The following is a 25,589-nucleotide window of genomic DNA, read 5'->3' on the forward strand; positions in this document are numbered from 1 at the left end:
ACTGGCGAAAGGTGGTATCTCAGTGTGGTTTTGATTTGAATTTCCCTGATGGCTAATGATTTTGAACATTTTTTCATGTGTCTGTTAGCCATTTGTATGTCTTCATTGGAAAAGTGTCTGTTCATATCTTCTGCCCATTTTTTGATTTGTTTATTTGTTTCTCGTGTATTGAGTTTTCCCTAGAGTCTAATTCTTAACACATGATAGGTAATAAATGTATGTTGAAAGAATAACAACAGACAACAATGTGGAATAACTGTTCAATAATTGCTTCAGACAAAGAGTACAATAAAAGTGACAAAAAGGAGAGGCCATCCCTTACTGTGCAGGCAGAGAAAGAATCAGAGATGGTGGCATTTGAGCTAGACAGAGTCTTTTTCTCGATCTTCCTGAGATAAAGGTGTTCAGATAAAACTCTAGGGCATCAGTCAGTCCAGCTGTGGCCTTTTTGCCAGAATGTAATTCCAAGTCAGCCACTTCCTTTCTGTAAGATGTTGTACATCTGTAAAATGGATATTGTCACTGTACTATATACCTCAGCTAATTGAACTAATCTTCAACTCTTTCAAGGGGTAGATTAAGCAGATGTAAGCTGTTTTCGTCAGTCCCATGACTGGGAACACATATATTCTTGGCATATGCACTAGACCCTTGTATTTATGGTTCAGGATTGAGTGGAAAGCCCTTGAGAAGATTGAAGGGTGAATGGTCTGAGGAGAAAATGGAAGGGAAATGAAAAATTAATCACTATGTTATATGTCTTAGGGAACAGTTATAGAATTCTGTATATGAAATTCTTTTTTAAAATGCCTGTAGTTAGGGGCACTTGGGTGGCGCAGTCGGTTAAACGTCTGACTCTTGGTTTCAGCTCAGGTTGTGATCTCAGGGTTGCAAGATCAAGTTCTGTGACAGGCTCTGAGCTCAGTGCAGAGTCTACTTGGGATTCTCTCTCCCTCTCCCTCTGCCCCTCCTGCTTATGTATGCGCGTGTGCACGCTCTCTCTCAAATAAATAAATAAATAAGTAAATAAGTAAATAAATAAATCTTTAAAAAAATAAATAGAATGCCTCTAGTTAAGACTTTTTTCTTTTAAAACTCTAGTTTTATCATGAGAATATTGGTTTTATTGTGAGAATGTTTTTATGACAATGAAGATGTCGATGTGGAATATTTAGATATTCTTAATCCTGCTATACTTGGGACCAACCTGGCTCTACTGGGTGGCCTGTGAATATCTTCTCGATAGGGCTAAGATCTTGAAATTTAAAAATGCAAAATTTTGTAAATGTATGTATCTTTCTTTGAGGAGAGTGACCATTGTAGTCTCAAAAGGTCCCGTGGTTTAACAAAGGTCAAGAACCATTGGTATTTTTGTACTTTCTTCAATCAGAGTCAGTTAATGAGCTGTAACTCAGAAATAGAAGTATGTTTATTGTGACAGACCCCTCAAAATGTTTAGTTACAGTAGAATGTCATGATTCAACAAGGCTTGATATATCTTCATCTTCTTATATTCCTATTCCTCATTATAACAAAGGAAAGCTGACTAGGTCAGTTTCAACTTAGCATTTAATGATGTGCAATAAATTATTCCTATAGAGTAGCTTTTGTATAATCATTAATCATTGTTAGTTTGGAGAACCAGAGATCGGAAAGCAAAATAAACAAACCTACAAATGAACAATGACAAAATAGGGGTAACGTTCAGGATTTGGATCATTAGCAATGGCTACATGATTCACACATTTTTTATTTTTCTTTATTTTTCATTTAGTAGTGCATTTTAAAGTTGCTTTTCCTTTTCAGTGAATTGAAAGGCTTCTAATTAATTCCTTCTTCATAGTGAATGTACATGCTTGAGGGAAATCACACTTTGTATTTATTTGTCTGACACATTATGATTGGTAGCAAATGGCCTGTGTTGGGATGGGGAGAGGAGTTGGGACAGGATTTGATGTGTGCCGACTGTGTGCTAGGCCCATTATGGATATATCACACATGTTACCTCATTTAACCCATACAGCAGTCCTGTTGTATGTTAGAAGCATACAAGTCATTTTACTGCAGGTGAAAAAAGTAAGGCTTCAGAAATTAAGGAATCTGCTGAAGGTCACACAGCTTGCAAAATTGACCTTTAAGCGCAACTTTGACTTTGAAATCTGTGAGGTTTTTTTCCCCTGACTAGATACCTTTCAAAAAAACTGGTATCTTCTAAAGGCTTTTTTAGATGCCTTAGTATTTACCCAGGAACTGACATTACCGTTACCAGATGAATTGTAACTATTTACCCATGCACTCTGCAGTGCTAATAACCTTCAAGGAAGCAAGCATCGCCGGTAGGTAGGTAGTTGTCTTCTCAGTAGCTAGTACTAACTAGTGATCTGGACTTTGTGTGATCTGCAGATTACTGAACGATCAGAAGTTATAGGCTGTTGGAAAGTAGACTATTAACAACTCAAACATCACTGACACAATAATGGTAATATAACAAGTAGCCAGATAATAAAATTAACAGCCTATGTGATTTTAATGGGTCATCTTTGAAAACTTTCTCTTGTAGCTCTGTCTTTAAATAAGCACATATGTTCTCTACACAACTTTCACAGGTCCTACTGAAGTCACAAGAAAGCTTATAAAATTTTTGTCTCAGTCTCTAGGGTTGTTATTAGGGTTATAAACTGAGCTAGGTATGAGTCTGAATCTTAGATATCTAGGATTTAATCTGAAACAAATAGGGGTGATATTAAAACAACAATGGAGTGCCTGGCTAGCTCAGTAAAGCATGTGACCTTTGAACTTGGGGTTGTGGGTTCAAGCCCCACATTGGGTGTAGAGATTACTTAAATAAATAAACTTAGAAAAATATCAACAATGATAGAAATCTTCTATTGTTTTCCCTCTGATTATCAAAGTAATACAAGCCTATTTTAGAAAAAAATTTAGTACAATAAAACATTTTTAAGAAAATGAGAATTATCCATGGTCCTATTACCCATAATAAATGCTATAAGTGTTTTAATGCATTTTCTTACAATGATTTTAGTCTGTGGTATGCTCTCTAAAGTTGAGATTGTACTCTACAACCGATTTTTATCCATTTTCGCTTAAATTTTTATAAACGTTATTTTAAGTGGTTTTAAAATGTCAATTTAGTGGATACCTCTGGGATTTTCTGCCCAGCATCATCCTTCCCACTGTTCTCTCCTCCACTGTCTACATGGCTACCACAGGAGCAGTCTTGTTCTTGTTTAACCACATCCCACCTGCTTGCAGCAGGCATGAGCAGTTGGTCAAACTTAGCTAACTGAACTGCTTCCCCAGAAAAATTTTGAACTTGGGACCTCTCTAGTAGCTGAAGCCCTGGGAGCTTTCATTGGCCCTGTTTGTTGGTCTTAGTGAGAACAAATGAAATTGAAGTGCAGAGAGCAGATAGAAGAGTCAGAAACAAGCCCCCTGCCAGTGTCTGTCGTTCCAGTAGTTGTTCTTGAAACTCAACTTCGTCTCTCGCTCCCTGTGACTCATTTGTTTAACCTTTCTGTGGATGCCTTGAGCCAGTAAATTCTCTTTCTGTTGAAGCTCATTTGAGTTCATTTTCTGTTGCTTTCTGCAAAATAATCTGACTAATACGTTAACTTTGGGAGATTATAGATGAGCGAACTGGGGCCCAGAGAGATTAAATAAGCTGGAAAATGGTAGAACTGTGATGGAACCTGGAAATATTTGACTCCGAAGCCTGCACACTCACCATTAGAATTCACACTCCCAGAGCAGAAGTTTTCTGGGACTTCTCCCTTCATGCGCTTCTCTCCAGCAAAAATAGCAGCAAGAACAGGAGGAATGATGCAGAGCCACCTAATTCTTTTAGTTTTAATTTAGTTTAACTCTTTGGTATAGGGACAGAGAACTGAATGTGAAATAGTAAAGAGATCCTCTTTCTGCCTTTGAGTTTCTGTGTTTCTGCTTGAAGATTCCCACCTCCTATTCCCCGTGTATACTGTGCCCATACAACCGGGACTAGTTCTCCTTTGATTGGGAGTAGTTTTGAACTCCTTTGTTAAAGGTGCCTGGTTTCTTGCTTCTTTCTTTGCATTCTCTGTCGCTCTCATTGCCCTCAAGTTTTCCAGAGAAAGCTGACCTGGAAACTGTGCTGTCTTATTAAGATCATCATCATTACCATCATCACTGACAATATTGACTGAGTGACTGTCATGGACCGGGCGCGAGTTAGGCATTTGATACTTATACTATATCATTTAATTTTTACCAGAAGGCTTTGTTGGTACTTCTACTGCTCTTCCTATTGATGTCATTATTGTCCCCATTTTCCATACAAAAAGACTGAGCCTTAGAGAGATTACTTTTCCAAGGTCACAAATCTAATAAATGGTGGAGCCCAGATTGGCATCCAGTTCTACTCCCACAGCCCATGCTCATACCCACTCTAATGTTACTGCTTTCAACAGATTCTGTGATAGCCATGGGGCAAGAGAGGAAGACGAAGAGGCTGTACTCTTATTAGTGCCAGGGCTGACTGCTCGGCCAGAACACGGTTCAGCATTCAGGTCCGTGTTTAAAGGGTCGTGAAATCCAGAAGATAAGATACAATGGACAGCAAAAATCCAGCTCAGCTGGTGCAACATACAGATCATTTTGGAGGTAGGATGGTCTAGCATATGAGTTAAATGACTGCTTGGGAATTACAGAGACAAGGTCACCCAGACATTGGCAGGGGGAAAGTCAAGGGCTGCAAAGGTTGTCATAGCTCCAGCCAAGAGGATAGCTGTCAGTACAGATCTTTAGAGTCAGCCATGGGAATAAATTTATCTCCGTAAATAAAAAAGACTTATTATAAGGAATTGGCTCATGTAATTATGAGGCTGAGGAGTTCCGTGATCTACTGTCTGTGAGCTAAAGACCTAGGAAAGCCAATGGCATAAATTCCAGTGCTAGTCCAAAGGCCTGAGAACAAGGAGAACCAACGGTATACGTCTCAGTCCAAGGGCAGGGGAAGACTGATGTCCTGTTCCAGTCAGTCTGGAGACCAGTTCCCCCTTCCTCTGCCTTTTTGTTCTATTCAGGCCCTCAACTGTTTGAATGATGTCCACTCTCACTGGGGAGGACCATCTGCTTTACTCCATCCACCGGTCCAAATGCCAATCTTGTCTGGAAACAACCTCACAGACATATCCAGAAATGATGTTGAATGTGGGCATCCTATGATCCAGTCAAGTTGACACATAAAATTAACCATCACATAGGCCAAGCATCAGGCATTACAAAGACGAATCTCAGAGTGTATCACCTAATGAGCAAGACCAGAAATTTGGAGATTAGCTAATTTCTTCTTAACCTGTTGCTTGCTGAATGACTTTTAGCAAATTATTTTACCTCGTTAAGGCTGCATTCTCTTATCTGTAAAACAAGGACAACATATATCTTACAAGTGTTTATTAGAGCTGAAATCAACTAATAATTTATATCTAATGGGGTATTATTTTGAAACATTAAGATAAAAATTCTTTGGCTTGAAGAAGGAAAGAGAGTAGGAGGTGAAATATATTAGTCAGGTTCTCTACAGAAACAGAATCAGTAGGGGGTAGAATATTAGTATCAATATCAATATCTCTATCTATGTTGCATGAATGAATGAATAATTACATACCAGTGGCATCCTTGCTACCTGTATCAGATGGGTATTATGGTCTTCTTGTCAAAGATGAGGAAACTGATACCTAAGATCGGGCTGCTCAGAATCATTGCAGAATTTGAACCCAGGGTTTCTGAATTCTGCCTGATTAAGGTCAGTGTCTGATCTATAACAGTGGGTGTCAGAATCACCTGGAAGACATGATTTCACCATGGAATTTAAGAAACGAAACAGATGAACATGGGGGAGAAAAAGAGACAGGCAAACCATAACTATAGGGAACAAACTGGGAGTTGCTGGAGGGGAGATGGGGAGGGGAGGGCATGGGTTAAATGGGTGATGGAGAGTTAAGGAGAGTACTTGTGATGAGCACTGAGTTTTGTATGTAAACGATGAATCACAAAATTCTATACTATGTTAATGGGAATTTAAATAAAAATTTAAAAAAGAAAAGAAGCAACCACCTACTCCTAGAAAGAAAAAAAAAAAAAAAGAATGACCTGGAGAACTTGTGAAGACCCAGATATTCTGATCCAAAAGGTCTGGGGTGCAGCCTGAGAATTCCTAACTAATTTCCAGGTGATGCCGCTGCTGTTTCTGGAATAGCATTTTGAAAACCACTGTGCTCTGTCTACTACAACCACCTTCCTAACCTTCTATTACTTGATAAGTCTAAGTAGCTCTCTGCATGATCAAACGCTGTGTGACACCACCCAATTCCTTGGTTGTGTATCTTTCAAAACCTTATGGTTAATCACCTAGTATAGCAAGGAAAATGGACACTTGCATTTCCGTTTCTTGATTACTACTATTTTTTTTCCTTTAATGTTGTGCTTTTATGTTGGTCCTCTTCTTTCTTTTGTCATTTTCTTTGTTCTCCCTCCTCTGAACTTTCTTTATAAACTGTGTTTGTTGTATTGCGGTTTCCCCCCCCATGTTCTGTGATATACTGTGAAAAGTATGTGAAAATAATATAATTTAATTAAGCTTAAGATAGATTACCTTGCATCCAGCCTGAGAGCAGCACAAAGCCTGCCATAATTCCTATTATTAACTTCACTTTGGAGGTTTTGTTTGTTGAGGGGCATCTGAAAAATCTTAGAAACTCAATCCAGCAAAAAAATTGGATGACTGCAGTAATAATGTATAAATCAGCTATTTGAGATTTTGGACACAAATGTTGAAGTTACCATGGAAGGATTTTTTTTTTCCTCCGGCTGTTATTACGAGTATTTTTGGCCATAAGATTGTGTCCAGAATAATGCATCATCTAGCACAGGGGAAGCTGGACTTCAAGAAAAGGTAGAAAATTCAAATTGGGAAAAGCTGCCTTAAATCACTCATTATTGTATCCATACTGATGTCTTTAATGAAGAAACAAAAACCAAAGACAGACTTGATTGAAATCTCAAAAGAACATACTTTTGCATCACGATAAAGTGGACAGTGATTAAATTTTGATTTTAAATTTTCTTAGTATTTCTCAGATATAAAATTCTTGGACTGTATGTTTCCAACACTTTTAAATATATACATTCATCTCATAATACGGAAAAGCTTTTGCTCAGAGCAATTTTTGGTCTGTGTTGAAATGACAAAACCGCTAGAGGGCACTGTGGATAAACATTTGCACCAAAGATCTCTCTATAGGCGCTCTAACATGCCTGAATTTAGTTGTACAGGAAGTCCCCAATTACACCTGTGTACTGATCCAAAATTTTGTTTTCAAATTACATCTTTGGAATTCAAAATGCATTTTTCTCAGAGAAATAAAATGAGTAGTGGTCTGTTCCTAAGTTAACCTCTGTTATTTGCTATATAGAAGTAACCAACGACAAAAGCAAAAAACCCCAATAAAATTGTACAACTCATTTAGATATAATGGGGTTTAAAAATCTGAATGTAAAGACTATTTTGGGGGGTTGGCGGGACAGCTTTAATTCACAGACGCCTACTAACTTAAAAATATTGCAAAGTTACAATCTCCACTTCTTCAAAAATGACAGTAAAAGGAAAACACTCAGTGATGAGCTCTTAATCTTCCAGTCATCCCCACTGACCATATTGATAGCATCAGCCCCTTTGCCCCAACTCCCTTGTGTTGTGGATGGGGTGGAGTTGACTGGGTGCTGCCTCCCCCGAGAGCCTGCCTGGCCTGCTTTGCTTGCTTTCTTTCTTTCTTTCTTTCTTTCTTTCTTTCTTTCTTTCTTTCTTTTTTTTTTTTAAGATTTTTTAATTTATTCATTTGACAGAGATAGAGACAGCCAGCGAGAGAGGGAACACAAGTAGGGGGAGTGGGACAGGGAGAAGCAGGCTCCCAGCAGAGGAGCCTGATGTGGGGCTAGATCCCAGAACGCTGGGATCATGCCCTGAGCCAAAGGCAGACGCTTAAGGACTGAGCCACCCAGGCGCCCCAACGCCTGCTTTGCTTTCTGATGACCACTCCCTTGGCCACTTCTGCTTCCCTGCTTACAGCTCAGCAGATTCCTTGCTTCTTTCCTTTATCTTAAAAGGCAGCCAGATGTCCAGCCAGCTGTGTCGTGTGAAGGCACTTCCTCCAGGTCCCAAGCTAGCAAGGCTAATTTCTTTTCACATCCATCTCCCCAGATCTAGTTTTGGGAATTCACTAAGCTCACTTCCTAGTTGGGAACAGGACCACCCCCGTGGCTGCTGCAGGGTCTCCCTGCTTTCCCTCTGTCCCCCTGCTCTAGGAATGGTGTGCTTTTTCTCCTTTCCTTCTCAACTTTCTTCCTCCTAACTTAATGACTGTTTTGGAATAATATCCAATTTTTTTTCCTTCTGGAGCTTTCAACTACATTAGTCTACATTTCAATCAATGGGCATTTTAAACTAAACAGGAGACAAAACATGATTTGACAGTGAATTTCTCATCCTGATTTCTTACCACCTTGCTCCTTTTCTCTTTAGCCAGAGTGGAAATCAGTTTTCTTTCTTCTCCTCAGAGCTGATGGGGAGGCAGGTGGAGGTGGATGGTGGCAGAAATGTCTGAAGGTGTGCATGAGAGGAGTGTCGACCAGGGGCTCTTTCTCTCTGGATGATGAAAAGCAGTGGGTGAGCACCCTGAACACCACAGGCCACCCTCGTAATTTAGGTTGTATCCATATCAGCTCGGAGTGGTTGTCAAAAATGCAGATCCCTAGATGTGTGGAATGAGACCCAGGGAAGAGCATTTTAAACGAGCATCCAGTGTATAGAGATATGGAATCACTAGGTTGTACACCTGAAATTAATGTAACGTTGTGTGTCAACTATACTCAAATTTCAAACAAACAAACAAGCATCCTTGATGATTCTGATGAGGCCACACCTTGACAGATTACCTAACATCTTCTCCATCCTCAAGCCTCCTTTCGGGAGAATATGTTGTGATTTTAGAGTGTGTCTTTTGTTTATGGGTTTTTGTTTTAAGGCAGCAAATGTATCACTATCACCAAGGAGACAGGAAAGGTATTTAGTTGTTTTGTTTGGTGAGGTTATAAAAAAATAATGTTGAGTAAAGATGGACATCAATCTGATCTGCCCATTTAGAAGTATATGTGTAGTATTTCCACCCACACTTTTCACAAAAGAGGAATGCCTTATTCATGAAACCTTCTGTGTGTGTGTGTTTTTAGGTGATAAATAATTGAAAGTAAAGGTTGGCATCAATATGTCATGTCAAGCTTTCCTCTTTCTTTCTTTCTTTTTTTTAAGGGTAATGAGGAAACAGATGGCATTTTTTTTCTATAGATGCCAAAAAACCCCCCAAAAAACCCAAAAAAACCCTCTCAAATCTCATAGTTGTGGAAGCAAATCTTATATAATTTCCAAAAGCAGAGCCTGGATCCTCCTGCCCCTCCTCTCTAGCCCCTTAGGATAGTCACTCACAGGGAGAGTAGATGTGCATATTGTCATTGTCCTTGGGTTGGGTAAATAGAGGGCTTTTTGGTTAAAACCAGAGCTTTCTAAGTATGCAGAAAATAAATGTGTGAGAAATGAAAACCACCAGTGCCCAGCTGATGAGTAGTGGATATATTTCAAATATGCGGGGCTTTAAATGGATAATAGGGACTACACAAACCCCACCCTATTACACACTTCAAAATATTTTATCATTTTAGGGCTTCTAGCCTTTCATGACAGCAAAAGGATCATTATTACTTAAACAGAATGACGACATTAATTTTGGAAAGATAAAACAAGTTCTTCAATATGTGTTTTGGCTAGACAAATGATGGCAAAAAAAAATCTCTCTGATGCATCATTTTTAAATAGATTATTGAAATGACAGAGCTTTGATTTTTTCAGTGTTCCTTTTAACATCTGACAAGTTGAAGTGCTTCTATCCACATAAGTCACATACTAATAAGTAATTAACCACTGTTATTTAATTAGACTATCTAGTTGGTGGATCATGCATTAATCACTCCCAATTTGGTGTGTGCCGGCTGCTTATGGTGACTGGGCCACTCTGTTGGGGTTCATTTCACGCTGTGTGGTGCAGCTGTGCCCAGACGAAACCTTTTTCTGCCTTTGTCTTCAATTTAGACAAGAAACATTAAAATGTGTGGAATTTGACTAACCTTAGTCAACTAGACTTCCAAAATGGTTTCAAAAGGCAAAAATGAATCTTTGCCAGCTGAATAAAGAACTCTTTTATTAGAGAGATTCATTATGTTTTCTTCTTCTTTCTTAAGCTTTCGATTTTCTCTTAGATCATTTGAAAATGATACGTATGCCCTTAAGGAAAAGTCAAAGTTATATCTTAGACCTACTGAATTTGTAGAAACTATGAGCATATGTGCAATAAAAACTCAAGGTCTCAACACTTTTTTAAAGCATTTGGTGAATAGGGTACATTAGATGAAATATATTTGAGAACATTTTAACCAGAAATGACCACAAGTAGTTCAGACATATTTTAATAAAAAGTTAACATGTCTTAGATTATGGAACTAACCCTTTGTGGCTTTTATTCTATCAATTGTTACATAAATAGGGAATTCTGCTATTAAGAATTCCTCAAACTGCATGATACATCTTGAACAACAACTCTTAGGTCTTTTTAAAAATTTAATTGCAGTGTAATTGACATATATCCTATTAGTGTCAGGTGTGTATTATAGTGATTTGGTATTTTTATATATTATGAAATGATCATCACAATAAGTTTAGTTACCATCTGCTACTAGAATGTTATTACAATATTATTGACTATATTCCCTACAATGTACATTAAATCCTCATGACTTATTTGTTTCATAACTGGAAGTTTGTATTTCGTAAGCCCCTTCTCCTCTCTGCCTGCCCCCTAAATCCTCCTGCTCTGGTAACCAATAGTTTGTTTCTTGATAATTAAGTCTCCACTCTTAAAGTTGCCTTTAACTGTAAGTAGACTTCATCTAAATCAGTGGTTCTTAGCTCTGGGCAGTGCTTAGGGAAGAAGATGATTTATATAATCCAAATTGCCTATGGAGTTTGTTGCTTGTTTAATTGTGTTCCTTATAAAGACTATTGTTTGTGGTAAAGCTTTATGATGAAGGACAGCCATAATTTGAACACAAAATTTGAGGCAAGCTCATTTGGTGTGGCCAGATTCATCTTTTCCCCAGAATGTGAAACAGGCAAAAACCTGAGGCAAGGATCATCTCAGGCAAATCTGAAGGGCAATCACACTTACCTGAATAACTGGACAAAAGCAGTTCCCTCTGTGGAAAGTCCATTCTATTTCCCAAGCATGCTCACCTATAGCTGCTCTGAAAGAGAGGCAGCGTAGAAACTGAGGCTTCTGAGAGGGGATTGGCTCATTTGAATTTGCACTGTAAATAAATGCTGGAATTAGGATTAGGACTCAGATCTTTTGCTACCTGGTCCCAGGTTCCCTTCACCATACATTTCTCCTCCTCCTCTTCATTTCCTCATTTTCCTCTTTGTTTTTTTTTTTCTTCTTCTGGATAAAGGTGTTTAAACAAAGAAGTTGAAGTTTAATGTGGCCATTATTTCAAATTTTATATAATGTTTTATTTCATATACATAACTTTTTATTAATTTTCATTTCTTTAAAATGGCAGGTTGATCATTCAGCACAAATTTGATTATAAATTAGTCATAGTTTAAACATAGTTTATACCTAGATTATACATACATGTGTGGAAATCCTTTCCTTTACATTCCTAACTGTCAAAAGATGCAATTATCTCTGGAACGTTTGAAAGTATTTTAATAAAGGCTTTATGAACATGAATAATGAATCCCCCCCAAACTGCTTTCACCCTTCTTATTCCATGTATGATAATCCCCAACTTCAGAAGAAAAAAAGCTGCTTTGAACGGAATGGAGGTTCTGATTGTTGGCAAAATAGAATAGGATCTGATTGGTGATAATTCTTCCTTTACCACTCTGTAGCAGTAATGGCATTTCCTTAGAAATTTCCAGTTATTAAGTATGCATATTAAAAATAAGTTAAGAATTAAGAACAGACGGGGATTAAAGAATTCTAGATCTTTGGTCAAATGCAATGATCAGCTCTGTGATATCTCTGATAAGAGAAACAGCTTAACTCTTTCATTGAAAATAGTAAGGTTCTGTGTTAGCAGTATCCAGATAGCATGATTAGTGAGCCACTATTCACTCAGTTTTCCGTGTATGTTAAATCACATCAATCCCAATCTGACAAGAATCAACATTTTCAAAGAACATGTGGTGTTATACTTCATACTGTCCACCTTCTGTACGGTCTCTTCTCCTGGTCAAAAACCAATGTGAAGGATTTGTAAAGTGGTAAGACAGTGTAGTAGAACTCAGGAACTCACTTTGAACTCAAGACTCTGGATGTTTAATCTGTCATTGGCTGCCATCTAGTATTGTGACTTTGGGACATCATTTTACCCACCTGTAAAATCAATAGAACTGGCCTACCATAGCCATTATGCTTTTCAACCCTAAACTTTTTGTGTAAATATTTAAGCAAATATGCTGAAAATTCAGGACTTACACCAAGGCTATGAATGTTTATTTAAACCCAGGACTAGGGAGTTTTCATTTAAACTCCAGCCATTTTACAAACATTCTTGTGTTCTCAATAATTGGGGTATTTTATGGCTATGTTAAGGACTTGACAGTTTGCCAAAATTAGGTAGCAGCTAGAACTTAGCCCACAATCTCTGCTCCATTTGGAAGAATGCTGAAAACAGAATGGAGGCTACAATAGATAGAAATGACAATATCCAAAATTGTTCTTCAGTTTACCCATCAGTTTGTTAAACAAAGAATGTATGCTCTGATTTCTGTTGCCAGCTGAGTTTGGTAACAGAAGCCATAAACTTGCAAAACCCAGCCATTTATTTCTTTCTCTCCTGCTACTTGTAGTTGGAAATCAGGGCAGAACTTATTAACTTGTTTGTTAAAAATATAAACAGGAGAAAAACTCATGTATTTATTATTCTTTTCCACCACACAAGTTAACTGATATTGTCTTTAGATTGGAGATTTGTATATTGTTATGTAAATGGACCAAACAGCTGTGTATTAGCTTACCAGGTCTCCAATGATGTTCACTTCTTCATAGCAGGCTGGGTAGTTGGCTGGCACCAAACTGAAATTCTCACACATTCAGTTTCTCTAAATATAGTTCAAATAGCCTATTTTTAGTCTCTAGTGCCTGCCCACTTTACGTATCCATGAAACTACTAACCATAGATAAGACAGACTCTGGGTATGAAAGATCGTGCCCTTGGAGCCCTCTGGCCCAGAGACTCTGCACCTTGCTGCTGAGCAGCATCACCGAGACCCATAAGCCCCCTTCCCAATTTCTCCTTCTGTCTCTGGAGGTGTCTCCCTATTCCCCTTCTGAGTGGTGGTGTGTGCCGCTGGCTCGGGAAGGTCTATTGTTTGGGATGAACTAACCCCTCTTATGTAATTCTCAGTTATATCCAGTGAAGCTTGTTTTATGTTACTGCCTCTTGTAGCCCTGCCTCTTCCTTGATCAACCTCCAGGCATTGAACTTAACACATATGCCTGATATATACCTGTGGGTGTATGTTTTTAAAATAATAAACCCAATAGGTTTGCTTTAGACTGGACATGAAAATAAATCTATAAATGATGTGTTAGTAATTGTTCTTCCTTCATGATGTGCAATAGTAATTTGGTTGCTTTTTTTAATGTGAACAATAGAGGCAGCATGATATGGTAAACTAGCAAAGGAGTTAAAGTCAGAGGCCTTGAGTTTGGCCCTTGGCTACTTATTACCATGTGATCTTGGACAAGTCACTTAGGCACCCTGAAGTTCAGTTTCAGAGCTACAAAATAATAATACCACTTACATTCTTTTTTTGACCTCACTACTATGTAGAGGTGACAGAAAGGACATAAAACAAGTTGGTGAATTCTTTTTTTTTTAAAGATTTTATTTATTTATATGAGAGAGATTGATAGAGTGTAGTGGGGAGGGGCAGTGGAAGAAGGAGAGAGAAACTCGAGTAGACTCTACACTGAGCATGAGCCCAACACGGGGCTCGATCTCACAACCATGAGATCACCACCTGCGCTGAAAGAGTTGGATACTCAACCAGCTGTGTCACCCAGCTGCCCCAAATACGTTGGTGAATTCTAAAGCACAGTATAACTGAGGGTAGACCATCTTTAGGTCCTGGTCTTACTACTTAGGTAACCTGGGGGAACCTCTCCGAACCTCATTTTCTTTATCATCAAAAGAGGGTAACAGTAGTACTTGTTTCGTAGGGTTGCTCTGAGGATCAAAATAATTCTCTTTCACATGTTTCTAGTGCACATAGACATACATATTATGTATGTGCTTCAGTGTCAAATAAAGTACAAGAATCAGATAAGTCATATACAGGTGTCATGAGGAATGTAAGTATATTATAGAAGCAAGATGTTTAGAAGTGGGTGATAATCATTTCTAAAAATCCATTAGAACTATGGGCAATAATTCTGCATTTATGTAAAAAACAACTCTGAAATGTGAGCAGCGTGAAATGTTAGAAGGGAATAGTGGAGAATAATAATACTCTCAAATGATCAAAAGAATTCTCAGATGTTCCATTCTCATGTTTCATATCTATATATTTTTTATATATATTATACTCAAACTACAAAGCTATTACTCAAGTATGGAGATGGGTTAAAAAAATGAGACTTCTTGTTTTAATTTAATTTCCAGACAGTGAATTACATCAATGAGGTCTGGCATCTAATAAAAAACTACAAATAGAGGAAGCAGATTAATTATCAGACTACAGTTCAGTGGCTCCAGCGTGATGCTGAATGCTTTTCCTCATGTCGGACTGACGAACCCAGTCCTCTTAACAGAAAAAAAGCAAAGACTGTGCTTGAGCAACAATAAGGTGACTTAGTCTTCCTAAAACTGTTCCCGGGAGGACAGGGAGCCCTTTTCAGAAGACTAGCATGGTAATGTGGGATCTGAAGACACAATGAACCGTTGACTCCAGCTCTCTGTGAGCCAGTACAGAATCCTGCTAAGTACAGCTATAAGGAGATGTATGCGATTGGTCTGGTGCACTTCATTAAGAGGGTTACAGCAAAGACAGTGCAGCTAAAATGAACACGTCCATTGGTATGTCTACTTAGACTCTGTGCTGAGCAACAGAAATGTCTTTGATAGAAAATGCAGTCGAATAAAAATAAGGTAACCTGGACGATGTAGGGGATAAAAATATTATCGCTGGATAGGCAGTTGTGAAAGGGAGCACTCTTCAGCCTTACAGTGTTCATTCTGGTGATGAATGGTGTAGAGAGCATGGATTGGCCGCATGTACTGATGAGAAGAAATTATTAGGCAACAAGAACAAGGAGATTATTTAATGTCTCCTTCTATGACACACATAGCTACGCTATAAATCTTTGGGGGAAAAAAGACGGATACAGCTGAATACATGAAAAAAAGGAAGGAAAGGAGGGAGGGAGGAAGGGACAAGGAAAGGAGGAGGAAAACAACAAATGAGAACAAGTTAAAGGGTTACGATGTTTGAGAGACAAATTTACTGCCTTTATCCATTCCTAAATGTAGACAGGATAGCTTAGATTAGGAACTAGATTTCTAATTACAACCAAAAGGTGATCAAGCGGCTCCACCACTTAGGAAATAGGGCTCACTACACGATACCTAAATGAGTAAATGACCTCAGGCAAATAACTTGACTTTGCTAGGCTTTAGTTTCTTGTATAAAGTGTAGATTATAATGCTAGAATGGTTGCAAGGAGTAGATGCAGCAATGCCCGTAAAATGTTGACATACAGTAAAGACTCAGTTTTTACCATCCTGCTCCTCGTCCTCCTCCTCATCAAACAATGAACCAGAAGGCAATTTGAACAGGTACAGTCCAGGAGCCCTTGGCTGCTGTAAGCAAGGGGTATGCAACTCTGTGAATTCATGCAATACTGATTTTCATTTAAGAAGAAATTAACTAAAATCTAGATTTGCTTAACTTTTCATAAATATTCATACTAGTCAGACTTCTCCTTCTGCTAGTACAGAAATAGGCAGGGTTTAAACTTTAACTCATGGATATTTAGGAAGATAAACTATACGGGTAAATGAAAGATTTGGAGAAATGAGTAAATGTTAAGATTGAATCCATCCCATTTAAAGGTAGAAGACAAAAATGCAGAGAGAAATTCCTCTTTTTCCTTTACTCCATTGATTGGTGTTGAAAGGACTTTCATGAGTTTAGGAACATGTAGTAATAAAATGCTGGGACAATTTGTGAATTCAGATGTATTTTAGGAAGAAAATGTTGCTGGCAGCCTGTTGGAACATCTCATTTTTTATTCCACTAAACTTGTATTAAAGAGTCTTTTTTCCTTGAGAAAAGGAGTATTTAGAGAAGATTTCTGAAGTTTCAATATGATAACAGATGGTATTTCAAATCTTCCATCAATTACATATGTGATAGAAGTCCAAATTTAGATTCATTACACAGCTACAATTCTTGACAAGGAGTTTATGAAATTTAGGTCCAGTTAAAGGGATATCCATCTCCTCCTGGAACCGTGTATATATCCCTTTGGAGGAAATTTCAGATGGCCCAGGTCACTTTTCCTTTCCTTTTAAGGATGACTCCGAGAGCGGTTACTGTAGTTATACAAACAAGTCAGTGTGGGACGAATAAGCTTTTTACTATGCTTTAATATGCATAGTAAAGCATAGTGACTAATTTAAGGTGACCCTACTATTCTATGGCTTATCACTTCTTAGTCTTGTGGTTATTCTTTCACTCAAATGAGAGTGGCTTTCTCCTTGGCTTTCTCCTCACTGTGGCTGTTTTCTAGATGTCTACAGTGATATTATTTTGTTTGAATCATATCTGTATGTCCAAAATAATGCCATAGGCTGTTCTGATTTTATACCCCTGCTGCTTTGATACCCTGTTGATACCCTACTACTATATTCCACCTCCCCTTCCCTCCCTGGCCCGCCACCGTCTCGTCTTTCCTTATAAATTTAGACTATGATTAAAACCTGGGCACCCACTTCATGACTTAGCACATGCTGTGCCATATGCCTTTGTTGCTTTTCCTGAGGTTCCCACATGTCTCTGCTGACGTGTCACCTTCTCTGAGAGATATTCCCTGATGTGTTTATATCTGAAAACATTCCACCTGCTACTGTTATTTCTTATTTAAACACTGTGGGTTTTTTCATAGCACTTACCACAATTTATACTTATTTATTATATATTTTACTTTTTTTCTTATCTGTTTCTCCTCTGTACTCAGGGGGGAGATACCGTGTCTGCCTGGAACATCTTTGTATTCCTAGATCCTTGATTGGCAAATGCATAGTCAGTTATGGTCTTGGCCTTTTATTTGAGATAATTTAAAACTTAGAAGGAAGTTGCAAAAATAGTAGAAAAAACTGTCAGCTATCTAGATTCACTATTAATACCTTTGCCGTATTTGTACTATCATTTTCTTTTTGTATAGACATATTGTTATGTATATACCCCTAAATACATTAGTCATATTTTCTAGAAATGCCTTCCCCAAGGACGTTTTTTTGTTTATAAACGCAAGACAATTATAAAGATCAAAACATTTAACATTGATGTGATACTAATGGTTAATCTACAGTCCACATTCAGATTTTGACAACAGCTCCATTACTGTCTATCATAGCAATGGTTTTACCATTCCAAGATGCAGTGAAGGATCACACATTGCATTTAGTTGTCACATTGCTGTAGTCTTCTTTAACATCAAACCATTCCTTAGCCTTTTATAACCTTGACATTTTTAAAGAGGATATGTCAGTAAAAAAAATAGAGGATCCCTCAATTTGGGTTTATCTGATGTTTCCTCATGATTGGATTCAGGCAGGACATTTTTGTCAGGAATACTACCTGAGAGATGTTTCCTTCTCACTGTATCACGTTGGAGAAGCACATCATGTCAAATTGTCACATTTTAGTTAAATTTCTTCTTTCTTTCGAGAACATCTACTTTCTTAGCAAATTTCAGTTATATGTGTTATCAATAATGGTCACCATGTTTTTTTTTTCTTTGAAGATTTTTATTTGTTTGAGAAAGAGATAGAGATAGCGAGAGAGCGCATGAGTGCAGAGGAGAGGGAAAAGCAGGCTCCCCACTGAGCAGGGAGCCTGATGTGTGGCTCGATTCCAGGACCCTGGGATCATGACCTGAGCCAAAGGCAGACGCTTAATGACCTAGCCACCCAGGTGCTCCAGTCACCATGTTTTTTACATTAGATCCTCAGATCTTATTCATCTTTTAGCTGAAAGTTTGTATCTTTTTACCCACCCACCCTCAGCCACTAGCAACGACTTCTCTATTTTCTGTTTCTGTGAGTTCGAGGTGTTTTTGTTTGCTTTTTAAGATACCATAAATATATTAAGGTACCATGCAGTATTTGTTTTTCTCTCTCTGGCCTATTACACTTTATTCACATTTCTTAACAGTGACTGAATGCGTAGAGGGTTATATTCTAAGACTTTAGACCTATTGCTTGATTGTCAGTCAGCCTTACAGGTGGTATTAATGAAACTGTTTATATAGAGAGGTGATTTATGTGTGAATCCAGACCTTCAGAGCCCTTCTGTTAGCTTTAGAGTTAGATGTTATACATGCTTAGATTTTCTATATATATATTTGAAATATAAACTTGTTATTTACTAACAATAAACAGTTTGACAAGGCACAGATTATTGTTGCTTTTTTTTTTAAGATTTTATTTATTTATTTATTTGATAGAGATAGAGACTGCCAGCGAGAGAGGGAACACAAGCAGGGGGAGTGGGAGAGGAAGAAGCAGGCTCATAGTGGAGGAGCCTGATGTGGGGCTTGATCCCATAACACCGGGTTCATGCCCTGAGCCGAAGGCAGACACTTAACAACTGCGCCACCTAGGCGCACCAGATTATTGTTGTTTTTAAAAGTATTATAATATTTCTATCATTCCAGTATTTGCAGCACAGGCATGAGGTGAATGAATAAGTGAATGAATCAATGAATCAATCAGTTAGCGTTCATGTTTGGTGTTACTTTGTAACACGCCAGTATTGAAGACTGATCCTCTGATTATCTCCATAATACGTTCTTGATAGGATCATAATATATCATAGTGGTAAAGCCATCTCCCTCAGCTAACAGATGAAATAACTGAAGTTCAGGATTGTGGAGTGGTTTGCCAAACCTCACACATGTGGTGTGATTGGGATCCACATTTTTAAAAATAATACGCAAACAATGAATCATGGAACACTACATCAAAAACTAATGATGTCCTGTATGATGACTAACATAACATAATAAAAAAATAATGGTCTTAGATTTTTGGGTTATTCTCTTAAGTTTTTCAACAGAAAGAATTTTCTAAGTGTAGAGCATATTTTGACATTAACTTCTGGGTTTCTTGTTTCTCCTTCAAGGATGACTGAGTAGAATCTAATAAAAATGCTTTTAATGTAATTCTCCTTGATTGGTGATGGGTCATGGACTAGACAGGGCTCTGCCAAATGGTTGTTACTCATCTCACCTCCAGCTTAAAGATGTAGGTGATTTTCTCAGGAAGGAATCAAAGACCATTAATAGAGTTTGATGTTTCTTCAGTTCAGTTGGAGGTAGGGTGATTCTTGTCCACCTTGTCAGCAGCAAAGGTCAGGTGTCGTTATTATATTATCCATTCATTTCCTGATGCTGTTAATTTCTTAGAGTACTGTGTGCATTTCTGAAAACCTCAACAAAAGAAAGATGGAAAAGATGTGGAAACAGAGAATTTTTTCTTGGGAAATAGGTTCTGCTTCAGAGAGACAGATCTTACATCTGAAAAATCCTCCTGCTACAAACATCTAGAAATGCTGGATAAGATACAGTAGACCTCTTTCACATTAGTAGCTGAGACCATAAGAAAGTAAAGGAAATTCACAGAGGCCAAACAATTTGGAGGGAGTATTGATAACAAAGTATAAGGGGCTCTGTTCTTGGTTTTAGTGGCCTCACAGGTAAATCAATAACATTTAGCCCTGCATGTTTTAGCATTGGTATTAGACATAAGTAATAGACATAAGTGGTATAAATAATAGTTGTTAAATTAATTCAAACAAGTTAAAATTTATTTGTGACTTTAATACAATTAAGTCCATGGTGATTGTTCCTCAAGTCATGTTAGAATTATGCAAATGCAGAATTTGCAATTTTTGGTAGCTATGTTTAGACTGTGGTCTTGGATTTAATGGTATTGCTAAGAGAGTGTGCTCATGTTATATTTTAGTGGTTGAAAACCTACTAGAGCCATCCACTCAATGAATCAAACTCAAATGAAATTAAAATTCAAAAAATAAAAATTCAAAACAAATGATTATTTTACATTTTGTAAAACCTGTACTCTGTATGAAGGTAATGATATATTATGTCCTTTTTAAAAGTAAGGATGCACACCAAATAACTCTCCGGTGTTTGGAAAAGTCTCCGTGGTCTCAGTTTTCTCACCTGTAAAAACAAAGGAGTTGAGTAGATGAATGCTCATGTATCTTGTGATTATGACTTCATTCATTTTTTAATTCACTATTTATTGAATGTTTACTTTATGTCCAGTGTGTGGACATTTGAAGATGAATAAGATACTGTTCCTGCGCTCAAGAAACATATGGTCTAGTGAGGGAAACAAGCAAATAATTCAGGCAGTGTTATAGTTAACTAGAAATATACATAGAATTAAAGAACCCTGGAGCAGGAAGAGCAGTTCAGAGACTACTGACTGGAGTCTAGGATTAGCACTGAGTACTGATTCTTCCCATTTGTTGCTGTTATCTTCATCTAGCATGCCAAATTAAAATATAATCTTAACCTTAAAGTCCATAATCTTTATCATTATACACAGCCTGGCTTGGATTTTAGATGGGTTTTTACTTGCTGACATGCTATGGTGTTGAGACTTTGAGATTAGCTAAATAGGCTGTGCTTGGTAACAAATTCTGAGGTGACACCAGGGTGAGAGTAGGACCACGCGTTCCCTCTGTGTCATTGTCATTTGATTACAGAGTAAAACAACTGGAATCACACCAGAAGGGGAAGGAAGGCAGCTTGGGGATCTATTTCTTTATGTGTTTTACCAAATGGAAAGGTATGGCAGGTGTTTTATAACATGATGGGAGGGTGTGTCCCATTCTCTCTCACTGTTTTCTAGCTCTTTGCGCTCTGTACTTTAGCTCTGTGCTGTTCTAGACAGGTTTTTGGTTGCTAATAATGCAGTAGAAAGTTTCTAGATCATAAGGATCATTACAGTTCCCAGAGATGATCATCTCACTGCAGCGAAAATACCCTTACCCAAATTGTTATAGACATTACCCTTTTTAAAATCTCTCTCTGTATATATGTCACGAAATCTGTCTTGTAGAAAGGAGTATATAAAATATTTGTAAGTTTAAAGGATGATAATGAAAGGAGCAATCCTCTATCCCCCACTCGGCTTAAGCGAAGGGGCATTAGCAGTATCTTGAGGCCCTCCCTGGGCATCTCTCTGATCTCCTCCTTCAGCCTCCCTCCCATTGAAACTCCTACAATGAATTCTGTGTTTATAATCTTTGTTTTTCTTCATATTTTTATCACATATTCATGAATCTTAATAAATACATTATTTAGTTTTGCATTTCTGGAACTTAATATAAATAAAGCCATACTCACATAATGTATATTTCGGAGACTTCCTTTTTTTTGTTCAACTTTATTTTTCTGAGATGTATTAATGTTGTTTATGACTAAGGTTTATTCACTTTCACTGTTGTGTTATATTGAAGGAAAATACCACAAATAATCTGTCCTTTCTGTTCTTAGTGGAAATTTTGGTTATTTGCAGTTTTTTGCCATTTCAAACATCGTTGCTGAGATTATTCTTGTCTGTATCTCTTTGTCTACCTATGTGCAGATAGCAAATATCACTAGGAGTCCAGTTGTAGGTTTACAGGTTATGTGCGTCTTCACTTTGTTAGCTAATGTCAGATTATTCTCCTGCATACCGTAGATCAGTTATCTATTCACGTTCTTTCCAAAATTTTTAAATTGTTGCCAGTCTAGTTGGTGTAAGTAATACGGTATCTCATTGTAGTTTTGATTTTAATTTCCTTGATTATAGATCAGGTTGACTATCTTTTCATATGCTTATTGATCTTTCATATTCCTCTTCTGTGGAAGGCATATTCATGTCTTTTCTCCCCCCTTGAGTTCTTCTTATTTTCTTATTAAATTTTTATGAGTTCTTCAAATGCTTTGGATATTAATCTTTTTTTCTAAGTATATGTGTCACGAATTTTTTCTTTTTCTTTCTTTTTTTTTTTTTTAAGATTTTATTTATTTATTTAACAGAGATAGCCAGCGAGAGAGGGAACACAAGCAGGGGGAGTGGGAGAGGAAGAAGCAGGCTCACAGCAGAGGAGCCTGATGTGGGGCTCGATCCCACAACGCCGAGATCACGCCCTGAGCCGAAGGCAGGCGCCTAACCGCTGTGCCACCCAGGCGCCCCACGAATTATTTTTCTAAATTTGTGTCTTCTTAGACCTTTCATTATGAAACATTTCAAACATATAAAGTAGAGAGAATAGCACCTTGATCCCCAGGTACCCGTTGCCTGGCTACAACAGTATCGCTTTCATGAATATGTGGTTCCTCTTGTTTCTGCGGCACCTCTGTCCATCTGCACCGCTACAGCAAGCCCCAAGCAAATCCCTGTCATCACAGAATTTCACTGTGGCCTGTTTTTCACTTAGTTGGAGGTTTTTTTTTAATGAACACAAATTCTTAATTTTAACATAATTGAATTTTATCAATTTTTTTCCTCCATGGGTTGTGTGTTTATGTTTCTTGTTTAAGAAATCCTGCTGTAGGGGGGTGCCTGGGTGGCTCAGTCGTTATGCGTCTGCCTTCGGCTCAGGAGCCTGCTTCTTCCTCTCCCATTCCCCCTGCTTGTGTTCCCTCTCTCACTGGCTGTCTCTCTCTCTGTCAAATAAATAAATAAAATCTTAAAAAAAAAAAAAGAAATCCTGCTGTAGGGACACGTGGGTGGCTCAGTCAGTTAAGTATCTGCCTAGAGCTCAGGTCATGATCCCAGTGTCCTGGAATTGAGTCCTGAGTCCCGCATTGGGCTCCTTGCTCAGTGGGGAGCCTGCTTCTCCTCTGCCTGCTGCTCCCCCTGCTTGTGCTCTCTCTCTCTGACAAATAAATAAATAAAATCTTAAAAAAAATTAAAAAAATCCTTCTGTAAACCGGGATCGTGAAGATACTGTCCTTCTAAATCTTTTAAAGCTTTGTTTTTTCACACTGAAATTCTTACTCCATTTGAAATTAGTTTTCATGCATGATGTGATATATAGATCGTTTTGTCTGTTTTGTTTTTCAGTAGGGATAACCTTTGTCTAGGTACCAGTAATAATAAGCTCCATCTTTAGGGACCAGTCTTTAACCTTTGTCTAGGTACCAGTAATAATAAGCTCCATCTTTAGGGACCAGTTTTCCAAATTTGTGAGAATTTGTTTCTGGATTCTGTTCTGTCCTTGTGATAATGCCGTATTATCTGAATTGCTATAACTTTATAATAAATTAATATTAATAAGGTAGAAGCTCTCAACTTTGCTCTTCTTCAGGAGTCCTGACAATTCTTGGACCTTTGCTCTTTCTTGTAAATTTAGAATTAGATGATCAAGTTCTTTTTTTTTTTTTTTTTAAAGATTTTATTTATTTATTTGACAGAGAGAGAGACAGCCAGCAAGAGAGGGAACACAAGCAGGGGGAGTGGGAGAGGAAGAAGCAGGCTCATAGCGGAGGAGCCTGATGTGGGGCTCGATCCCAGAATACCGGGATCACGCCCTGAGCTGAAGGCAGACGCTTAACCACTGTGCCACCCAGGCGCCCCTAGATGATCAAGTTCTATCAAAAACGTTTGAGATTTTCATTGGCACTATGACCCATGTATAGATAAACTTGCAGTAAATTATGTCTTTCAAATTTTGAGGTTGTAACACATGAATGTGTTATTACTTTTCCAATCATTTTGTTTTTTCCTCTCTTTAATCTGGTCTTTAAACAAGTTTCTTCTTCTCAGTGAGGTCTTTCCTATCCACCCTACTTAAAATTATAACCCAGCCTTCTCCCGGAACACTTTTATTTTCATCCCATAGTATTTAACCCATGTTACATATTGTTTCTCCTTGAAATAATGTAAATGACAGCATATTTTTACCTAGAATAGTGCCTGGCACGTAGTAGGTACTCAGTAAATTAATTTTTATAATTGTTTTCATCTTTTACATCTTTTGATAGACTTATTCCCTGGCTCAATGATGTGCTGGTAAAGTTTAACAGTAGGCTCTCTGGGGAAGAGGAGTAGGGGAATGGTCTATTGAGTTTGCTAATTTCCATGATCTAAATTCTGTTATTTATATATAAATATATAACTTATATATTTATATATATAAATTTATTATATTTGTATAATAATATATATTTTATATATTTATATGCATTTTATATATTAAATATATTTACTTATATCTTTTATATATTTATTATATAAATATATATAAAATTATTAATAAATTACTAATAAAGATATAATAAAATTATATTTAAATATATGTTATATATTTTACGTATATTATATATATATATATATATATATATATATATATATATATATATATATATGCTACAGTGTGAATGCAGTGTTGGAAGGGAGGTGGAATGGCACACCATTATATGGTATTCCCATGAAACAGAAATAATGGATGTAAATAAACTCAAGAACATAAATAATTATAAAATGTAATAACATAATTAGGTATTTAATTGTTAGTTCATATATTTTAACTTTTAATGATAGTTGTATTTAACAATTGGCTTGCACAATTCTTGAAAATTTAACAATGACTCTTGTAAGCTGTACAAGCCAGCTCTAGCATACCACTGTCTAAGGTTCTTTATATTTTGTGTGATTGTTTTCAACATTTTTTCTTGCTTTTTTAAAATTAAGTTTTCCAACAATTTCTTGCTGGTTATAGGAACACAATTAAATTTTATGTAATATCCTTATATTTGGCAAACTGGCTGAAACCTGTTCACAATATGAATAATTTATATGTACACTCTTCCAGGTTTCCTTGTAGACCAATCCTATCATCTGTAAATAATGACAGTTTTATTTCCTCATTTCCAATCCTTATGTATCTTGTATCTTAGTGCTGTGTTATTGCATTGATATGAACCTCCAGTATAATATTGAATTTTAGTGGTAATGAAAGGGATTCTTGTCTCCTGATTTTCAATGAATGCTTTAAGATTTTTTTTCTTATATATTCTTTGTTGGACAAAAGTTTTCTTTTATTCATAGTTAGATAAGAATTTGTTTCTTTTTTTCATGAGGATGTGTTAAATTTTATGATACGATTATTCTGT

The 25,589-nt window shown here is 37.2% G+C and overlaps 1 protein-coding gene and 1 long non-coding RNA gene across 11 annotated transcripts in view; one reads left to right on the forward strand and one right to left on the reverse strand.

Moving 5' to 3' along the window:
- The window catches only part of TMEM117 (transmembrane protein 117), a 488,268-nt gene that overhangs the window by 156,188 nt on the left and 306,491 nt on the right, over positions 1-25,589 (forward strand). The gene's annotated exons all lie outside the window — the stretch shown is intronic.
- Positions 117-13,229, reverse strand: LOC148107805 (uncharacterized). Of its 2 annotated transcripts, none has more exons than XR_015721670.1 (4): positions 13,184-13,229; positions 11,328-11,466; positions 8,553-8,804; positions 117-502 (listed from the first exon to the last, which is right to left on the reverse strand). It is a non-coding gene; the product is annotated as an uncharacterized LOC148107805 (long non-coding RNA). The 2 variants fall into 2 exon arrangements; XR_015721671.1 differs by having other exon boundaries at positions 117-710.

Source organism: Ursus americanus, chromosome 25 (genome assembly GCF_024610735.1).
Source record: "Ursus americanus isolate L20-20 chromosome 25, mUrsAme1.1.p, whole genome shotgun sequence".
Lineage (NCBI taxonomy): Eukaryota > Metazoa > Chordata > Mammalia > Carnivora > Ursidae > Ursus > Ursus americanus.